Here is a 12,098-nt window from a genome sequence, read left to right as displayed (position 1 = left end):
AGAGCATGTAGATCAAATTCTTCCTCTTGAGGCATATGATTAAGCAATATTAAATATTGTTTCTGACTGCCTCTGTATTGGCATAATGAAGTTCAGCATTTGCGGAAGTATTTAGGTTCCATGGTCTAATGGTTAGTAGGCTGGACTCTGAATTTAGTAATCTGACATGTTATAGCTATATTTTGTTTTCCTTTGGGTGTATTGTCATTTTATGCACATAGATTTCCTAGCAGTGGCTGTGATGAATAGTTCAATTTGATAGCAGCTTCCTTTTGAGAATTTGAAAAAAAAAGAATTAAATAGTCTCTCTGGATGACTCTGCTTTGATTTCTATGTGCACATCCCTTTTGCATTTCAGAGGGATTGACCAACATACACAACAGTGCTTGGAAGACCTCTTCCTCCCTCATGGCATGTAAAGCTAACCTCTCTCCTACCGTGTGTTTTTTTACTTTTTAACTTCCCCTTCCGAGTCATGATCATGTAACTGAATTTACATTTTTAGATTTTAACTGCAGTAGTTGCTTGTTTTTCATTTTTATTTTTTGTGTACGCATACATCCCTTTTTGTGGGGAGGGGGGAGTGATGTCTGTTTACTTATATTAGCTAATATATGTCATTTTATGTCCGCTTACAATATGTGTCAGGATTTTTTATGTCGTTTCCAATCAATGTCTAATATCAAGTGGTTTGCAGCAGTCATACAAAGGCACGTAACACCCCCAAAACACCTACATAAGTTAGAAATACTCCGGAAGAGTACTCAGTTTATGAAAAGGCGGTGAATCCCAAATAGAACTGTAAATGTAAGCTAGCAAGCAGACTGTGCACCCCTGTTTGGAACTATGACCTGTGTGTTGCCCTCTATTAACAGAACAATGTAACTGCAGCCCATGTCACATAAAATAGAAAGTAGAGATTATGCAAATTAACTCCCAGAAGAGCCTGGTGTCACCCCAAAAGGTGTCATGCTTTTCACACCAAGAAACATCCACACATAGATCCCTGCGAACCTCAAAAACGTACAGGAAACCCTGTCCAGCGCTTTGCTCCCAGAGGAGATAAGGTTGAAAAACCACCCTATGTTAAAAGTGTCCATAATCCATGCCAGCTGCCCTGTCTATAGAACCTGGCCGTTCGTGGCCATTCGGGGCCTAGGGGCATGAGTGGAAGGGTTTAACCTGCCTGGGTTCTTGGGCATGGTTTCATCATGCCTCAGTTTACAATGGCACTCTGCCACTTTGTCAGGCTTTAAAGAAGCCTGACTCCTGCAGAGCAAAAGATCTGATTATTTCCTTACATGTTTTGTACGTAAGAATGCGGATGGTGCTCTGAGCCTCCTATGGTGGTTATTAAGCATGGTATACATACCATAGCATGTAACTGTGCCTACAAATGGAACATTTTGTTCATTTATTAGGGAGTTGTGAAAATGGCAAAATCAAATTGCCATTACTGACACAGACCAGCTGCCGCTGTCCGGACATTTCGTCGAAAGACATTTCGTCGAAAGACATTTGGTGGACGTAATTTGGTCGAAAGCCAAATGGTCGATTTTTTTATTTATTTATATATATATTTTTTAGGTTGTAGTTTACGGAAAAAAAGGGGGTTTTAGAAAAAAAGGGGGTTGGGGGGACCCCCCAAACCCCCCCCCAAAAAAAAATGTGAAAATAAAAAACAAAGCAATTCGACCATTTGGTTTTCGACCAAATGGTTTCGACCAATTGTCCTGTCGACAAATTTTTTTCGACGAAATGTCTGGCAACCCAGCTGCCGACTGTTGCTATTGACAGGAGTTCCAGGTGTATAAACTGAGGAGATCACCAGTTCAATTACCTGTGAACGCATTTTGAAGCTCATTCACAACTAGTTCATGCCCGTTCTCTCCATTTTGGCTTTCTGGCTGGCCGAGGGGCCCTTCAGTAATGTTCTTTGCTAACCATTACACCATGGGCCCCTTGCTGGTGCAACCTGACAGAGTTGTAACAGAAATGAGAATCGAGATCTCATGCATCATTTTAACAAACTCATATTCCTAGCCCACGGATATTATGCAAATGTGGAACTGTTTAGTTGGTTGTTGCGCAATAGCAAACTCTTTGCTTTACAGCTCATTTGGATAGGATTCTTCCTCTGGAGGCATAAGATAAAAGAATATTGCATACATTCTCTAAAAGGCTCTTTTTTTGCTGCAATGACGTTCATCATGTCACTAAGTATGTAGGTTCCATGGTGTAATGGTTAGCACTCTGGACTTTGAATCCAGCGATCCGAGTTCAAATCTCGGTGGGACCTTGGGAATTACTGTGTTTGTTTTCCTCTCAGTGTCTTGTTTTAATAGCAATGACGCTGCTGTGTCGCCCACTTTCATAGCATTATTCCCTGGGTGCATTTGAAAAAAGAAAGATTTTCCATGGATGACGCTCTTTAGCCACAATGAAACCCACCACTTTCTGTGGTGTGAAAGACCCATGGTGTAATGGTAGCACCCTGGAGGTTGAATCCAATAATTTGCATTCAAATCTCTGTAAGAGTTTACCATCAGTCAAACCTTTCCCTTATGGTTTATTGTGGATGTCTTCTTTGAAGAAAGGTATGATCCAACTAAAGTAAGTACATTCACGAATGGGCCCTTGGTCGGTACAAACAGTATTTATACACCTCAGGCCTTTTGTGAATTAAGAAAAGTGTGTTCTTCGTTCTATTTTTCATCTCAAACTGATACCTTCATTTTACAAACATGTAAAGGCTGTTAAGACGCTTGATTAATATCATTGATTCTGAATGTGGTCGCTTTTCATAGGATTAACCCTTTAACAATTTTGAAAGAGAATGGCGATACAATAGAGCTGCTTTTCCCAAAATGGTATTATTAATGTTGTTGCTGCATCTTCAAGTAAAAAGAGAATCCATTGGGTCACAGATTGAGCATGTTTCTTAACATTGAGTTAAGTTTGAAAATTTCAAATCTTTTATGTATGTTTCCGATGCAGATCTGCCCATCGACTCAGAATGACCTCACTGTTCATACATTTAAAAAAAATGCATAAAGGTTAAGGTGCTAGGCACAAAAGTGGATTTTTATGAAAAGTTATGCCAGAGAGTGAGAGCGAAAATGAATACCCTACACCACTAACCTTATGAATATTACTATCTTTGGCCTATAATTTAAGACAACAAGGAGACAAAGTGTGTTAGAGCAAGAGAGAGGTTCCACCGAGACTTGAACTCGGATCGCTGGATTCAAAGTCCAAAGTGCTAACCATTACACCATGGAACCCTTGTTGAGCAGAGCTTCATAAGGGCAATGAGAATATAGGGCACAGTCAAGATTTTTACTGACCTATAGTAACCGTTTACTGATATTATATCGAAGCAGCACTGTTGCTGTTGGATGCTGTGCAATCGCAAAGTATTGGCTTCATGTCTCATTTGGATCAAATTCTTCCTCTGGAGTCTAATGATATAGGAATATTACATATTTTCTCTGATGTGCTCTGTTTTTCCAGAATGAAGTGCATCATGCTACTGAATATGTGGGTTCCATGGTGTAATGGTTAGCACTCTGGACTCTGAATCCAGCGATGCGAGTTCAAGTCTCGGTGGGACCTTGGGGCTGCTTCTCTTTTAGAGTTGCCTTTCATTTGCAGATAGATATAACAGCAATAGCTTTGCTTTACAGCCCACTTTGATGGCAGTCTTCTTTGACCAAAGAATATTAATAGTTTCTGGGGATGACTCTCTTTTGCCACAAAGAAACTGCCCACTCTCATATCTCCAAAGCTCCAAGGTATAATTGCTATTAAACTGGCTTTTGATCTCAGCGATTTGCATTGAAAGCCCAGGAGGCCCCTAAAATCAGTTGAATTGTTTCCTGATAATTTAGAGTTTATTTCTTCTTTCGAGAAAGGTGTGATCCAAATAAAGTAAGTACATTTAAACAATGGCACTTGATCAGTAAATGCACTACTTTCTAGAACTCATAACTCTTGTAAGTTATAAAATGTTTGCTCTCCATACAGTTTGTCAACTCAAAGAATTACATTTTTTACACATTTAATAAGACCATCAAATTGCTTGAAACATAGGAATGATTGTGAAAGTGAATATGATTCACCAAAATAATTGTATAACATTTTTTAATGTTAATAAAATAGGGCTTTTTCCAATCTTTTCACATCAATGTTGTTTCTGCATGTTCCAGTGAGCAGAGAATCTACTGCACATAGTGTGTACATTTTTCTTTTCATAGAGTTAAGGTTGGACATTATTCATCTGTGGAAAATGTTTCTGAGAGATATCTGGGTGCCCACTCTGATTGACCTTAGGGATTGTACATTAACGATATGTAGTTGCATCACTGTATTGGTATCAGGCACCAAAGTGCATTTAAATGTAATGTCGTGCAGAGAGAGTCGACTGAACTTCTGAATATTAACTCTGTTGAATTGTAATTTGAGAAATTAGAAAATGGAGTGTAAGAGCAAGATAACGGTCCCACCGAGACTTGAACTCGGATCGTTGGATTCAAAGTCCGAAGTGCTAACCATTACACCATGGAACCCTTGCAAGATGCACCTGAGAGCGTTGAATCAGAAATGGCAATATAGAGCACATTTACAATTTTTACAGATTCATAGTCCCAATTGACTGATATCATACAAACACAGCGATGTTGTCGATTGACGTTGTGCTATAGCAATCTCTGTGCTTTATAGAGCATGTAGATCAAATTCTTCCTCTTGAGGCATATGATTAAGCAATATTAAATATTGTTTCTGACTGCCTCTGTTTTGGCATAATGAAGTTCAGCATTTGCGGAAGTATTTAGGTTCCATGGTCTAATGGTTAGTAGGCTGGACTCTGAATTTAGTAATCTGACATGTTATAGCTATATTTTGTTTTCCTTTGGGTGTATTGTCATTTTATGCACATAGATTTCCTAGCAGTGGCTGTGATGAATAGTTCAATTTGATAGCAGCTTCCTTTTGAGAATTTGAAAAAAAAAGAATTAAATAGTCTCTCTGGATGACTCTGCTTTGATTTCTATGTGCACATCCCTTTTGCATTTCAGAGGGATTGACCAACATACACAACAGTGCTTGGAAGACCTCTTCCTCCCTCATGGCATGTAAAGCTAACCTCTCTCCTACTGTGTGTTTTTTTACTTTTTAACTTCCCCTTCCGAGTCATGATCATGTAACTGAATTTACATTTTTAGATTTTAACTGCAGTAGTTGCTTGTTTTTCATTTTTATTTTTTGTGTACGCATACATCCCTTTTTGTGGGGAGGGGGGAGTGATGTCTGTTTACTTATATTAGCTAATATAGGTCATTTTATGTCCGCTTACAATATGTGTCAGGATTTTTTATGTCGTTTCCAATCAATGTCTAATATCAAGTGGTTTGCAGCAGTCATACAAAGGCACGTAACACCCCCAAAACACCTACATAAGTTAGAAATACTCCGGAAGAGTACTCAGTTTATGAAAAGGCGGTGAATCCCAAATAGAACTGTAAATGTAAGCTAGCAAGCAGACGGTGCACCCCTGTTTGGAACTATGACCTGTGTGTTGCCCTCTATTAACAGAACAATGTAACTGCAGCCCATGTCACATAAAATAGAAAGTAGAGATTATGCAAATTAACTCCCAGAAGAGCCTGGTGTCACCCCAAAAGGTGTCATGCTTTTCACACCAAGAAACATCCACACATAGATCCCTGCGAACCTCAAAAACGTACAGGAAACCCTGTCCAGCGCTTTGCTCCCAGAGGAGATAAGGTTGAAAAACCACCCTATGTTAAAAGTGTCCATAATCCATGCCAGCTGCCCTGTCTATAGAACCTGGCCGTTCGTGGCCATTCGTGGCCATTCGGGGCATGAGTGGAAGGGTTTAACCTGCCTGGGTTCTTGGGCATGGTTTCATCATGCCTCAGTTTACAATGGCACTCTGCCACTTTGTCAGGCTTTAAAGAAGCCTGACTCCTGCAGAGCAAAAGATCTGATTATTTCCTTACATGTTTTGTACGTAAGAATGCGGATGGTGCTCTGAGCCTCCTATGGTGGTTATTAAGCATGGTATACATACCATAGCATGTAACTGTGCCTACAAATGGAACATTTTGTTCATTTATTAGGGAGTTGTGAAAATGGCAAAATCAAATTGCCATTACTGACACAGACCAGCTGCCGCTGTCCGGACATTTCGTCGAAAGACTTTTCGTCGAAAGACATTTGGTCGACGTAATTTGGTCGAAAGCCAAATGGTCGATTTTTTTATTTATTTATATATATATTTTTTAGGTTGTAGTTTACGGAAAAAAAGGGGTTTTTAGAAAAAAAGGGGGTTGGGGGGACCCCCCAAACCCCCCCCCAAAAAAAAATGTGAAAATAAAAAACAAAGCAATTCGACCATTTGGTTTTCGACCAAATGGTTTCGACCAATTGTCCTGTCGACAAATTTTTTTCGACGAAATGTCTGGCAACCCAGCTGCCGACTGTTGCTATTGACAGGAGTTCCAGGTGTATAAACTGAGGAGATCACCAGTTCAATTACCTGTGAACGCATTTTGAAGCTCATTCACAACTAGTTCATGCCCGTTCTCTCCATTTTGGCTTTCTGGCTGGCCGAGGGGCCCTTCAGTAATGTTCTTTGCTAACCATTACACCATGGGCCCCTTGCTGGTGCAACCTGACAGAGTTGTAACAGAAATGAGAATCGAGATCTCATGCATCATTTTAACAAACTCATATTCCTAGCCCACGGATATTATGCAAATGTGGAACTGTTTAGTTGGTTGTTGCGCAATAGCAAACTCTTTGCTTTACAGCTCATTTGGATAGGATTCTTCCTCTGGAGGCATAAGATAAAAGAATATTGCATACATTCTCTAAAAGGCTCTTTTTTTGCTGCAATGACGTTCATCATGTCACTAAGTATGTAGGTTCCATGGTGTAATGGTTAGCACTCTGGACTTTGAATCCAGCGATCCGAGTTCAAATCTCGGTGGGACCTTGGGAATTACTGTGTTTGTTTTCCTCTCAGTGTCTTGTTTTAATAGCAATGACGCTGCTGTGTCGCCCACTTTCATAGCATTATTCCCTGGGTGCATTTGAAAAAAGAAAGATTTTCCACGGATGACGCTCTTTAGCCACAATGAAACCCACCACTTTCTGTGGTGTGAAAGACCCATGGTGTAATGGTAGCACCCTGGAGGTTGAATCCAATAATTTGCATTCAAATCTCTGTAAGAGTTTACCATCAGTCAAACCTTTCCCTTATGGTTTATTGTGGATGTCTTCTTTGAAGAAAGGTATGATCCAACTAAAGTAAGTACATTCACGAATGGGCCCTTGGTCGGTACAAACAGTATTTATACACCTCAGGCCTTTTGTGAATTAAGAAAAGTGTGTTCTTCGTTCTATTTTTCATCTCAAACTGATACCTTAATTTTACAAACATGTAAAGGCTGTTAAGACGCTTGATTAATATCATTGATTCTGAATGTGGTCGCTTTTCATAGGATTAACCCTTTAACAATTTTGAAAGAGAATGGCGATACAATAGAGCTGCTTTTCCCAAAATGGTATTATTAATGTTGTTGCTGCATCTTCAAGTAAAAAGAGAATCCATTGGGTCACAGATTGAGCATGTTTCTTAACATTGAGTTAAGTTTGAAAATTTCAAATCTTTTATGTATGTTTCCGATGCAGATCTGCCCATCGACTCAGAATGACCTCACTGTTCATACATTTAAAAAAAATGCATAAAGGTTAAGGTGCTAGGCACAAAAGTGGATTTTTATGAAAAGTTATGCCAGAGAGTGAGAGCGAAAATGAATACCCTACACCACTAACCTTATGAATATTACTATCTTTGGCCTATAATTTAAGACAACAAGGAGACAAAGTGTGTTAGAGCAAGAGAGAGGTTCCACCGAGACTTGAACTCGGATCGCTGGATTCAAAGTCCAAAGTGCTAACCATTACACCATGGAACCCTTGTTGAGCAGAGCTTCATAAGGGCAATGAGAATATAGGGCACAGTCAAGATTTTTACTGACCTATAGTAACCGTTTACTGATATTATATCGAAGCAGCACTGTTGCTGTTGGATGCTGTGCAATCGCAAAGTATTGGCTTCATGTCTCATTTGGATCAAATTCTTCCTCTGGAGTCTAATGATATAGGAATATTACATATTTTCTCTGATGTGCTCTGTTTTTCCAGAATGAAGTGCATCATGCTACTGAATATGTGGGTTCCATGGTGTAATGGTTAGCACTCTGGACTCTGAATCCAGCGATCCGAGTTCAAGTCTCGGTGGGACCTTGGGGCTGCTTCTCTTTTAGAGTTGCCTTTCATTTGCAGATAGATATAACAGCAATAACTTTGCTTTACAGCCCACTTTGATGGCAGTCTTCTTTGACCAAAGAATATTAATAGTTTCTGGGGATGACTCTCTTTTGCCACAAAGAAACTGCCCACTCTCATATCTCCAAAGCTCCAAGGTATAATGGCTATTAAACTGGCTTTTGATCTCAGCGATTTGCATTGAAAGCCCAGGAGGCCCCTAAAATCAGTTGAATTGTTTCCTGATAATTTAGAGTTTATTTCTTCTTTCGAGAAAGGTGTGATCCAAATAAAGTAAGTACATTTAAACAAGGGCACTTGATCAGTAAATGCACTACTTTCTAGAACTCATAACTCTTGTAAGTTATAAAAAGTTTGCTCTCCATACAGTTTGTCAACTCAAAGAATTACATTTTTTACACATTTAATAAGACCATCAAATTGCTTGAAACATAGGAATGATTGTGAAAGTGAATATGATTCACCAATATAATTGTATAACATTTTTTAATGTTAATAAAATAGGGCTTTTTCCAATCTTTTCACATCAATGTTGTTTCTGCATGTTCCAGTGAGCAGAGAATCTACTGCACATAGTGTGTACATTTTTCTTTTCATAGAGTTAAGGTTGGACATTATTCATCTGTGGAAAATGTTTCTGAGAGATATCTGGGTGCCCACTCTGATTGACCTTAGGGATTGTACATTAACGATATGTAGTTGCATCACTGTATTGGTATCAGGCACCAAAGTGCATTTAAATGTAATGTCGTGCAGAGAGAGTCGACTGAACTTCTGAATATTAACTCTGTTGAATTGTAATTTGAGAAATTAGAAAATGGAGTGTAAGAGCAAGATAACGGTCCCACCGAGACTTGAACTCGGATCGTTGGATTCAAAGTCCGAAGTGCTAACCATTACACCATGGAACCCTTGCAAGATGCACCTGAGAGCGTTGAATCAGAAATGGCAATATAGAGCACATTTACAATTTTTACAGATTCATAGTCCCAATTGACTGATATCATACAAACACAGCGATGTTGTCGATTGACGTTGTGCTATAGCAATCTCTGTGCTTTATAGAGCATGTAGATCAAATTCTTCCTCTTGAGGCATATGATTAAGCAATATTAAATATTGTTTCTGACTGCCTCTGTTTTGGCATAATGAAGTTCAGCATTTGCGGAAGTATTTAGGTTCCATGGTCTAATGGTTAGTAGGCTGGACTCTGAATTTAGTAATCTGACATGTTATAGCTATATTTTGTTTTCCTTTGGGTGTATTGTCATTTTATGCACATAGATTTCCTAGCAGTGGCTGTGATGAATAGTTCAATTTGATAGCAGCTTCCTTTTGAGAATTTGAAAAAAAAAGAATTAAATAGTCTCTCTGGATGACTCTGCTTTGATTTCTATGTGCACATCCCTTTTGCGTTTCAGAGGGATTGACCAACATACACAACAGTGCTTGGAAGACCTCTTCCTCCCTCATGGCATGTAAAGCTAACCTCTCTCCTACCGTGTGTTTTTTTACTTTTTAACTTCCCCTTCCGAGTCATGATCATGTAACTGAATTTACATTTTTAGATTTTAACTGCAGTAGTTGCTTGTTTTTCATTTTTATTTTTTGTGTACGCATACATCCCTTTTTGTGGGGAGGGGGGAGTGATGTCTGTTTACTTATATTAGCTAATATAGGTCATTTTATGTCCGCTTACAATATGTGTCAGGATTTTTTATGTCGTTTCCAATCAATGTCTAATATCAAGTGGTTTGCAGCAGTCATACAAAGGCACGTAACACCCCCAAAACACCTACATAAGTTAGAAATACTCCGGAAGAGTACTCAGTTTATGAAAAGGCGGTGAATCCCAAATAGAACTGTAAATGTAAGCTAGCAAGCAGACTGTGCACCCCTGTTTGGAACTATGACCTGTGTGTTGCCCTCTATTAACAGAACAATGTAACTGCAGCCCATGTCACATAAAATAGAAAGTAGAGATTATGCAAATTAACTCCCAGAAGAGCCTGGTGTCACCCCAAAAGGTGTCATGCTTTTCACACCAAGAAACATCCACACATAGATCCCTGCGAACCTCAAAAACGTACAGGAAACCCTGTCCAGCGCTTTGCTCCCAGAGGAGATAAGGTTGAAAAACCACCCTATGTTAAAAGTGTCCATGATCCATGCCAGCTGCCCTGTCTATAGAACCTGGCTGTTCGTGGCCATTCGGGGCCTAGGGGCATGAGTGGAAGGGTTTAACCTGCCTGGGTTCTTGGGCATGGTTTCATCATGCCTCAGTTTACAATGGCACTCTGCCACTTTGTCAGGCTTTAAAGAAGCCTGACTCCTGCAGAGCAAAAGATCTGATTATTTCCTTACATGTTTTGTACGTAAGAATGCGGATGGTGCTCTGAGCCTCCTATGGTGGTTATTAAGCATGGTATACATACCATAGCATGTAACTGTGCCTACAAATGGAACATTTTGTTCATTTATTAGGGAGTTGTGAAAATGGCAAAATCAAATAGGCATTACTGACACAGACCAGCTGCCGCTGTCCGGACATTTCGTCGAAAGACATTTCGTCGAAAGACATTTGGTCGACGTAATTTGGTCGAAAGCCAAATGGTCGATTTTTTAATTTATTTATATATATATTTTTTAGGTTGTAGTTTACGGAAAAAAAGGGGTTTTTAGAAAAAAAGGGGGTTGGGGGGACCCCCCAAACCCCCCCCCAAAAAAAAATGTGAAAATAAAAAACAAAGCAATTCGACCATTTGGTTTTCGACCAAATGGTTTCGACCAATTGTCCTGTCGACAAATTTTTTTCGACGAAATGTCTGGCAACCCAGCTGCCGACTGTTGCTATTGACAGGAGTTCCAGGTGTATAAACTGAGGAGATCACCAGTTCAATTACCTGTGAACGCATTTTGAAGCTCATTCACAACTAGTTCATGCCCGTTCTCTCCATTTTGGCTTTCTGGCTGGCCGAGGGGCCCTTCAGTAATGTTCTTTGCTAACCATTACACCATGGGCCCCTTGCTGGTGCAACCTGACAGAGTTGTAACAGAAATGAGAATCGAGATCTCATGCATCATTTTAACAAACTCATATTCCTAGCCCACGGATATTATGCAAATGTGGAACTGTTTAGTTGGTTGTTGCGCAATAGCAAACTCTTTGCTTTACAGCTCATTTGGATAGGATTCTTCCTCTGGAGGCATAAGATAAAAGAATATTGCATACATTCTCTAAAAGGCTCTTTTTTTGCTGCAATGACGTTCATCATGTCACTAAGTATGTAGGTTCCATGGTGTAATGGTTAGCACTCTGGACTCTGAATCCAGCGATCCGAGTTCAAATCTCGGTGGGACCTTGGGAATTACTGTGTTTGTTTTCCTCTCAGTGTCTTGTTTTAATAGCAATGACGCTGCTGTGTCGCCCACTTTCATAGCATTATTCCCTGGGTGCATTTGAAAAAAGAAAGATTTTCCATGGATGACGCTCTTTAGCCACAATGAAACCCACCACTTTCTGTGGTGTGAAAGACCCATGGTGTAATGGTAGCACCCTGGAGGTTGAATCCAATAATTTGCATTCAAATCTCTGTAAGAGTTTACCATCAGTCAAACCTTTCCCTTATGGTTTATTGTGGATGTCTTCTTTGAAGAAAGGTATGATCCAACTAAAGTAAGTACATTCACGAATGGGCCCTTGGTCGGTACAAACAGTA

At 39.6% G+C, this 12,098-nt stretch overlaps 9 non-coding genes across 9 annotated transcripts; 5 read left to right on the top strand and 4 right to left on the bottom strand.

The window, feature by feature from the left end:
* Positions 1 to 2,227: 2,227 nt before the first annotated feature.
* TRNAQ-UUG (transfer RNA glutamine (anticodon UUG)) lies at positions 2,228 to 2,299 on the top strand. The gene has a single exon. It is a non-coding gene; the product is annotated as a tRNA-Gln (tRNA).
* Positions 2,300 to 3,212: 913 nt separating this feature from the next.
* Positions 3,213 to 3,284, bottom strand: TRNAQ-UUG (transfer RNA glutamine (anticodon UUG)). Its single transcript has one exon. It is a non-coding gene; the product is annotated as a tRNA-Gln (tRNA).
* A 259-nt stretch (positions 3,285 to 3,543) lies between these two features.
* Positions 3,544 to 3,615, top strand: TRNAQ-CUG (transfer RNA glutamine (anticodon CUG)). The gene has a single exon. It is a non-coding gene; the product is annotated as a tRNA-Gln (tRNA).
* An 881-nt stretch (positions 3,616 to 4,496) lies between these two features.
* On the bottom strand, positions 4,497 to 4,568 carry TRNAQ-UUG (transfer RNA glutamine (anticodon UUG)). The gene has a single exon. It is a non-coding gene; the product is annotated as a tRNA-Gln (tRNA).
* Positions 4,569 to 6,949: 2,381 nt separating this feature from the next.
* Positions 6,950 to 7,021, top strand: TRNAQ-UUG (transfer RNA glutamine (anticodon UUG)). Its single transcript has one exon. It is a non-coding gene; the product is annotated as a tRNA-Gln (tRNA).
* Positions 7,022 to 7,934: 913 nt separating this feature from the next.
* On the bottom strand, positions 7,935 to 8,006 carry TRNAQ-UUG (transfer RNA glutamine (anticodon UUG)). Its single transcript has one exon. It is a non-coding gene; the product is annotated as a tRNA-Gln (tRNA).
* A 259-nt stretch (positions 8,007 to 8,265) lies between these two features.
* On the top strand, positions 8,266 to 8,337 carry TRNAQ-CUG (transfer RNA glutamine (anticodon CUG)). The gene has a single exon. It is a non-coding gene; the product is annotated as a tRNA-Gln (tRNA).
* Positions 8,338 to 9,218: 881 nt separating this feature from the next.
* TRNAQ-UUG (transfer RNA glutamine (anticodon UUG)) lies at positions 9,219 to 9,290 on the bottom strand. The gene has a single exon. It is a non-coding gene; the product is annotated as a tRNA-Gln (tRNA).
* Positions 9,291 to 11,669: 2,379 nt separating this feature from the next.
* Positions 11,670 to 11,741, top strand: TRNAQ-CUG (transfer RNA glutamine (anticodon CUG)). The gene has a single exon. It is a non-coding gene; the product is annotated as a tRNA-Gln (tRNA).
* The last annotated feature ends 357 nt before the right edge of the window (positions 11,742 to 12,098 follow it).

This window comes from Ambystoma mexicanum, chromosome 5p, assembly GCF_040938575.1.
Source record: "Ambystoma mexicanum isolate Mex_15411 chromosome 5p, UKY_AmexF1_1, whole genome shotgun sequence".
NCBI lineage: Eukaryota > Metazoa > Chordata > Amphibia > Caudata > Ambystomatidae > Ambystoma > Ambystoma mexicanum.
The sequence above is the reverse complement of the archived record's forward strand: the minus strand, read 5'-3'. Positions and strand labels throughout refer to the sequence as shown.